Genomic DNA, 8629 nt, shown 5'->3' with positions numbered 1-8629 from the left:
CCGCCGAGTTATTTATCGCTGCACCTGCAGTTACTGTAGTTTTGTTACTTCCACTCGTATGGGAATCCGAGACCTTTCCTAGAGAGTGGAAGAAGGGGATGATCGTTAAGATTCCAAAAGGGGCACCCGTTTTGAGTTGGATATTTGGAGGGGTATCTGCTTAGTCCCTGACGTCGCATAGATAAAGGCCAAAATAATCCTGGAAGGCATCAAAGAACATCTCGAAAGCTTGATCGATAGAGAGCAGGCTGGCTTCCGCTTGGGATCCTTTTGCATCGACCACATCAACACCCTATGGATCATTTTGGAACAGTGCGCACTTTAGGTCTTCACTGCACCTGGTCTTCATTGATTTTGAGGAAACTTTCAATAGCATGAACAGGGAGTATATCTGGAGTGATCGTAAAAGGAACGGACATTCCGAAAAAACTAACAATTATCAGAGCGACATATGTTGGCGCAAAATGTCCCGTACTGCACCAAGGTAAAATCTCAAAGGATTTTAAGGTAGAACGTGGAGTCCGCCTGTCCAGAAGATGTGAAGGAATTCAATGGACGATGACATCTTTCTCCAAATTTTTCGACTACGCTGCTGATATCTATTTACTCTCTCACCGGGCCATGGACCTTGGCCAAATGGCTCTGAATTTGAAGAGGAGGAGAGGCGGACGGAAGATAAATACCAACAAAACCAAGTTTCTCAGTCTGACGGATCATCGCACCCTCCCTATCTGCATTAGCATATTTTCTGACCGATAATTAGCTTAAAAAATCAGGGGCGAAGACGGCTTTCGATTTCGTTTAGGGCGGAAGCAACTTCTCACAGGCTGCCTCACCTCTGCCCTGGGAGAAGCGTGATCGGAGCGGTCCGTGGATGTTAACGTTTGTTTTTGTATATTCGCAGAACACAACATAACTGCGAATTACAACCAGCGTAAATCCCTAATAAATTGACCGAAGTTGGGTCTTTTTCCAGATTAAGCGGTTTTAAACCCGCATACACTTGATGTCGGACGAGACCAAAGAAATCTACTTACTCCTCGTTTTAAGCTAAATATTTTCAACTTCTCAGATTCAAATTTGTTAAGAGTTAGTTCAGTTTAATCCTTTCCGTTCGTTGAATTAAGATTTTCCATTTGTAATGATCCTACGCAAGCATTTCATCTGCCGCAATGCAGGAATGGCGAAGCGTCACGTAGCCTTGCCACGGGCATCATATTCAGCCAAAATTGCATCATACATGCTTCAATTAGCAATCATTAACCTTGCCTAGCGTAATGGGCGCCTAAACCACGTCAGATAACAACAACCACAATAATTACTTCCGCGCTTATCAAGAAAAACGCAAAATTTGCTGTTTGTAAACAGGTCGCCATGCCGACTCACCTTGCCGTGGACCACGTGTGCGTCCAGATAACAGCAACCTGTTGAAGTGCTCCTCCTCCCGCGGCGTAGAGCCCGGAGGCCTACGTGCCGGGCGCCATCAAAGCTAAGTCGTTATCACCTCCAAACACTCAGAATCTTATTCGGGGGTTCTGCCGTCCCCATTGCCAGACGTTGCTCCGGCACCAACAAGCAACAACATGCACGTCGCTACCTTGGGAGCGATTTCACAATTTCGCAAAATGGCGCGTAAACTTATAAACAAAGCGGAAAAGCACTGGCATGACAGCGCGAATGGAAAGCTTCCACGCGGCGACCACGGCCGAGTGCACTAGTCCCTGCATCGGTTCCTATAAGAATACGGGAGTGGGGTAGCAATTGGATGTTTTTCTGCTTCGGACCAGGTCAACAACTACAGGGTGAGCCAGCGAGTACGTGTCGTTCCACATATCGCCAATTACGCAAAGTTGCTCAAAGCGCGGCTGAGTCCAGATTGCGAAGTTCCCCTTTCATTTGTTCTCGACACGACTCCACTGTTCTGGAGCGAGCTCCATGACTTCAATTGTTTCGTCGTAGACCCGCTTGTGGCCCGTTGTCAAGTAAGCTTTGTTGCCATTCTGTTTTCCCCAGTTTCTCGGCTTTTCGGGTCGCTTCTCGTGCCGTTTCTTCTCCATCGTTTCCCGAGTCGTTTGACATTTTCGTCGGTTGTCAGAGTCGCGTATTTCATGGATTTTCGCAGCAAATTCGCGTGAATTTTGCCCTAAAGTCCTAGTCACGGTCATCCGCGGACGCTTCTTTCCCGATTTTTCAATTGTTTTCATACTGGCGGTGTACGCAATGGCTCAATAGGTGATTTTCGCGTGTCGTGAGTTCGGAAGTGTGCGGGATTTTGTACTGCGAGTGCCATCCACCATATTTGTTTTTGTTCGCTAAAAGTGCGTAATTTCGCTGGCAAGGCTCAAATCGATCCTAGTTCTTTAATGAAGTGTGGTGACAAGTGCTAAAAGTCCAGTTAAAAGGTAAATTTGAAATGTAGTGATGTTGAGAAATGATTTTCTTCGCAAATGAGGGGAAATATTGCACGAGATTCGAAACGTCAGAATCGAGTGTCATGGCGCCGAGCATGACAATTGCTTGATTTCCCGCTCATTGAAGGGGTCCGATATGTGAATTTCAGGGGTGAAATGGCAGTGGCGGCGGTCGCAATATTCAACGAATAGTCGGAAAACAACCTGACAATCTGAGAATTTGCGCCGTTTATTAGCCAATACTGTCTGTGTCCCCGTTTCGGCCCCATTGTTTTTAGTGGTCAAGCTGTTTTGTTTATCACGCACACATGCCAAGTGGAATATGGTGAAATTGATTGTCAACCAGCCAACGGACAGCAGCCCGGATGTACTTCTCGATGACAAACGCTGCTGTTTTGTGGATTCGCTTCAACAAAGAATTTCCCCCGAAAAAGTGATTTAGTCAGTGTAGTTTTATTAGTCAAGATATATTTCACAAGCTTGCTGACAGAGCATTATTTCTTTGTGATTGATATCAAGTGTAAACTTTGACTTAAACTTTTCAGCCCTAACATTGCCCGTTAGGGATTAAACTGCTTTCTTCCGATCCTTAGTCTATCCCTTGAATATTTGATAATTCGAAACAGATTGGCAACCTCGAACATCCAGAGAATTATATCTAGAAAAGGCTTATGTTTGTGTATCCAAAGGACCCGGTGTCCCCAACATTCGTGATGCATTGTAGTTGCGGAGCTGGAAACGTTTCTGTGGCTGTAGAAGCCAACTATATTTTAGGGGGGAAATGCCAACCTCAGCTTATCTAAATTAATGATATTCTGGTGACCCCCGCAACGCCTACCAAGCATTTTAAGTGTGCAACTTTATCTACAAAGTCCCACATGAAATCAAAAGCCATTAGGCGGCAAATGAAAGCATTTATTTAATAATACTTTATTTTAACAGCATTGTCCTCATTCATTTTGAGTTGTTTTTGCAGTTTGAAGACTTAGGTTTAGGTTCAGGAAAATATTGCTTAACTTTAAGAGTGTTGGTTTCAGCATTATCCATCTCGTAGTGAAATATTTGGTAATCAAATTCATCCCGGAATTTGTTAATCTTCATATCTGAAAATGAAATTGCATATTATCAACGGCACAACAGTCGGCATTCGGTCTGGGTCTATCTTAGAAACGACCTCAAGACGAGGTTCACCAACTCGATATCCCTAAACGCCGTCTGGCGTCCGTCTGAGGCAGGGTCTGTTGCATTTTCTTTTTTACTGTAGATATTGCCCTTAGCGATTTTACGAGCTGGATCATCCTAACTCATATGTATTAAATGGCCCGCAAATCGTAACCTATAGAACTTTGTTTTATTCACAACAAAACGATCGTAGTATCGCTCATAAATTTCGTCGCCAACGAGGCTCCAACCATTTCTATCCGCCGATCTTGTTCCTGACTCTACCCAGTGCTTTTGGACTTCACCTACCGCTCTTCGTTGCCCTCCTTTCGGATACCCTTTTAGGTATCTGAATGTCATCCATACGTTGAATGTAGCCAGCCCATTGTACGAGTAATTTCCAAAGTTTTATTAATTGGGGGACTGCAAGGTCGTTAAATATTCATCCTTCCGTTTAGCTTCTCTTATTTTCCTCGGGACCCCCCTGCTTGAAGTTCACGATTATTTGATGGACTCCCGCTTGAAGTTCACGATTATTTGATGGACACCGATGTTGAGTTAGGTAGGTAGGTATCAGCGGCCGTTCTGAGGAGCACAATTAGCGTTGTAGTGCACCGTTTTGATGCCACAAACCCCAAAGACCGTGACTGCTGTTATCAGAGCAGAGAGTCCAATCGGCTCAGATCTTCAGAGCCAGCCCGTAACTATCGGGAAGGATGAAAGTTCTCCCATCCAGCAACTAGGTCCTCAAAGGATGGTCTATTTAGTGTCTTTAATCTGGCCTTAGAGCTCGGCAATCGCAAAGGAGCGTTTCCTACTCTCCTCCGTAGCTTCGGCAATGCGAATCTTAGGGTATGCCGCGCCTGGCGGCGTGGTCCCCTATGGGCCAGTGACTCGTGCAGATCGCCGTATGCATTTGCACCTGTCTGCCATAGGAGCTCTCGATCGGGTTTTGTTACAAGCGGACCAAATCCTCCTTGTCGTGGTACAGGTGGTGAGTCTTCACCATTTTAGACCCGCGGCTGCTAGGTAGTGCGAGTAGACTCGGCCCCGACAGCCGCCACCGAAACACCGACTGTATTCACCGAAGGGCTGCGCAGAGCAGAGTCCCGCCTGGTCCACTCGTCAGCCCATTTATTCCCCTCTATGTTCCTATGACCGGGAACCCAGAAGAGAGTAACGTTGCGCGTGCCGCCCAGACCCTTTAGTGCGTTTCTGCATTGTCACATCAGCCTGTATGATGTCGTCGCTGAGTAAAAGGCCTTAATGGCCGCTTGGCTATCGGTCAGAATGGCTATGTTACGCTTAGGGCTTTGATCATGCCCCGGCTATCGACACGATCGGAATACACTGGCGAAACCTGGGATACCATACGACTCGGATACACTGTGTGTATTCGAGAAAACTCTTGCACCGACTCCAGTGATCATCATTGATCCGTCGATGAAGAATATTGCGTCATAGCCTTGCAACAAACTGCCCGTCGTCCCCTCTGCCCTGGTTGGAGGTCAATAGCAAAGTTTCTCCTGAAGTTCAGTTTCCATTTGACATAGTTCGTGGGGAATGCCCAGATTTCCCGAAGTAGATCGTCCAGGATGGTACTATGGTCGTAGGTCTTTGCTGTCCAGCATCCGGACTAACGTAGTCTGAACGCATTGTACGCTGCAACCTATTTAGTGTGGAGGTCTAGAGGGAGGAGATGCAGGAGTACATTGAGAGCAGATGCAGGAGTACATTGAGAGCATCTGCCGGATAGGATTGCAAAGCCCCAGTAGCACCTGCACACGCCCTTCTTTGAATCCTATTAAGCTTCTTTCTGCTCAACGCCTGCCATCATGCCTGCCGTACGTTATGATGGAATGCACGGCAGCTGTGCGCATTCAGAACATCCTTGGCCAGAGACCCCATTTCCAAAGGTCTCTTACAGGCATAGAAGCCTATACAGGCCTTCTTAACCCTCAGTTCTATGCTCAATCTCCAATTTAGTTTTGAGTCCAAGATTACACCCAGATACTTTACCTTGGAGGAAAGAATCAATCTTAGTTCATTCACTTGCTATATATGGAATTCAGGTACCTTTGGCTTGGTGGTGAATAGCATCAGCTCCGTTTTGGTTGGGTTTGTGTCGGGTCTGCATCTCGCGGCCCACAGCCACACCTTTCGCATCGCTCCTTCCATGATTTCGTTCATAATGGAGGAAACATTCCTGACACTAATATCGCCAAGTCATCGGCATACGCCACTACCTTCACCTCGCTGCTGTCCATCGATGTGGAATTCCCAGCATTTTTCTGGCATGTATTTGTCCGTAAATAGCTGGTCAGTAGTGGATCTTTCAGTTCGAAAACCTCCTTGGTATTCCCCAATCATCATCTTATCAGCGTATAGTCTAATTTTTCAGTCTAGAATTTTTGTGTAGATTTTTTAGGACTTACAAAATAGTGAGATGCTTCTGTAATCATCATATCAACTTATCGCCTTTTTTTTGTGGAAGAGCATATCACACTTTTTGACCAACTTTGCAGGATTTGTTCGTGGTTCCAAAAAGGGAGACCAAAATTATGGATAGTTTTCATGATCTGGGAACCGCCTAATTTGATGAGTTCAGCGGGGATTTCGGACATTTGATTGCTGACTTTATTTCTTCCAATGTTGGTAGTTCAATGTTCCCGTTATGTCGACCATAATTCTCGTGAGCTCTGGTGTGTGTGGAGGGGCTTTTTGAAATAAGGCACCCATCTCTCACGTAACTCACTTTCGTCCCCGATGATTATTCCGTTTTTATTGGTGCAATGGGTGGTTGAAGATAGAGGAGACGCCCATGTCCTTCTGTGAATGCGCTTCTGTGGGAAGCATGTCGATTTTCTAACTAAATCCTTGCTACTTGCAAAGCTAATGAGGTATTGGTCATTGTCATTTGATATATCATTGAGACTGTGCTTTCTGGCCGTTCCCCCATGCGTCTCCTCGTTGCTAGCCTTGGCGTTGAAATCCCCGAGCATCTCGTATTACCGTGCCTATAACAAGTATAAAGGGAAGTGGTTAGGGGCGTTTCCTTGATGAACACGACGGAGACACGAAGCGATGCCAGATTCTAGCTCTAAATGCCCAGCCGTTAGGATCCTACCTACCTAGGCGCTTAGGGGGTTTGCTGGTGAAGGGCGGTGGTAGAATAGTGGGAGAGAGAACTTCACGCAATGTCGAGCACGTTTGCAGATTGGTGTATTTCCGCATAACAAACCAAACCAAAATCAACTGTGTGAGACTTCCAGGACATGAAGCGAAGTCGTGGAGAGTGAATAGAATGCTTGTAGCTGACAATATGCGAACTATAGCTGCCTTTTCGAGACGCCAAATTTCTTTCATTTCCTGAGCCAGTGGCTCATAGTTTACCTTCTTCTCCACGTATTTCTGTTCAATTTTGCCATTAGGCTGGGCGGTTTCTTATCGATAAACGGGACGAGTTCCCGTGATCCGCCCATGCTTGTATGCAAGGTTTTGAGGAATCACCTTTCATACGCCATTTGCCCGTCCATGTACTGCACCGGCGTAAAAAAAAGTGCGGCCAAAAATGAGATGTTCCAAAGGTTCTAACACAGAAATACACACTTTGCATTGGTCGTTCTCTAACTGCTCTTTCATTATTAATTTTTTTAACGATAGAGTGGCAATCACGCCGTCCTGAAAGGTCCATATAAATCCATTCATCTCAGCAAAGAGCTGTTGAGGACGAATGGGGAAACAAGAATTTGAACATAGCAATCCACATCTGCCGCTAGACGTTTTTCAGATCAGTCTTCTTCCATGACAATATTCTGATTGCATATACCAGTGAAGATAGCGAATAAATTCCGTGCGCTCATTTTTTCCCAAGGGATGCGATTTCATCATCAGCTTCAATTTTTAGAGGGTTGGTAGGCAAGGGCAGGGGGGGATAGGCAGGAAATTCCTCCGGCCGATTAATGATTTGGTTTATCCTAACCCGATCCAGAGCAGGGTCCTCTAATTCTTCGAGGATTTATGGCTCTTGGAACCTTCTTTTCGGTAACATAAGTAAAATTTATTTTCAAAATTGTGGCATTCGTGGTGGATTTGCCGAGGAATCTGAAAAAGCTCCACTGGTTCTTGTGTAGGTTGCATTCTGAACTCGTTTGGAGTGCCCGCCAACAGCATACGATAGAAAGTTTCTGCTTTAGTTTCTTCAGAATTTTACATAGGGCTTTCTCACTGGGGATGACGTAGCTCCTGTCAACTCTTTGCACTTTATCGTTCATCCATCTCAATTCTCGCGGTTACTGAAGATACAACCTGGGAATACCTGGGTCCATGCAAAGGACCCATTTTCTTTCGAAATTCGTCCCGCAGTCTGACGGTGAAATCTGACGGTAAGAATTGGAGCTGATTCCCGCAGTGAGGCCTGATGTTGATATTGTCGCCTATGGGATACGTGCTGCAAACAGGTTAAATTTCTGAGGAATATGATATTGTCGACTAAGTTGACATTCCTTGCTCTGCAACCGAACCATGGACCTTGAACAAATGGTTTAAGCAATATTACATTGAGGTTTGCAAAGGCTTTGTACAGGAGGAATTCTTTTCCAATCTACAATATTCACAGCCTAATCTTCCACCATAATTTTAATGCTTTGACTTCTGACAACCAAAGGCAAAATAGATAGTATCTCTAGGCTATTCCTCAAACATTGAATTGATAGACCTCCCGAACTCTTTTTCTTTCACTGAGAGCAAACGCCACGTTCTGAACGGACGTCGCAAGATCTGGCTGATTGCGGAATCATGTAAGAAAGTCGATGAGCGGGGGCTCTGTTCATCGCTGCGGATGATGGCGATCGTGACACGTTTGAGCTACCGCGCGTAATCCCGGGAAGTCCAACTAAGTGTGCACCGTATGTACTTCTCTTGTTTACTCTTTTTGTGGAGTTTAGCGCATCCATACAATTTCAGGTTTCAATGAGACTGTGCTTCAGTTTGATTATCATCACACTTAAGATTGTGCAAGTGGTAAGCCTACAGCAGCAGAAGAGCACGAAAACGAA

General features: G+C 45.5%; 1 protein-coding gene across 4 annotated transcripts in view; it reads left to right on the top strand.

Moving 5' to 3' along the window:
* The first annotated feature begins 1772 nt into the window (after positions 1-1772).
* Positions 1773-8629, top strand: part of LOC119651397 (tribbles homolog 2-like) — a 213888-nt gene continuing 207031 nt past the window's right edge. For 2 of the 4 annotated variants that reach the window (XM_038054978.1, XM_038054979.1), the window contains exon 1: positions 1998-2402. The gene's annotated coding sequence lies outside the window, so the exon portion shown is untranslated. The other 2 variants (XM_038054984.1, XM_038054982.1) reach the window with 2 other exon arrangements.

The sequence above is a fragment of the Hermetia illucens genome, chromosome 3 (genome assembly GCF_905115235.1).
Source record: "Hermetia illucens chromosome 3, iHerIll2.2.curated.20191125, whole genome shotgun sequence".
Classification (NCBI taxonomy): Eukaryota; Metazoa; Arthropoda; class Insecta; order Diptera; family Stratiomyidae; genus Hermetia; species Hermetia illucens.
This window is presented reverse-complemented; position numbering and strand designations above follow the sequence as displayed.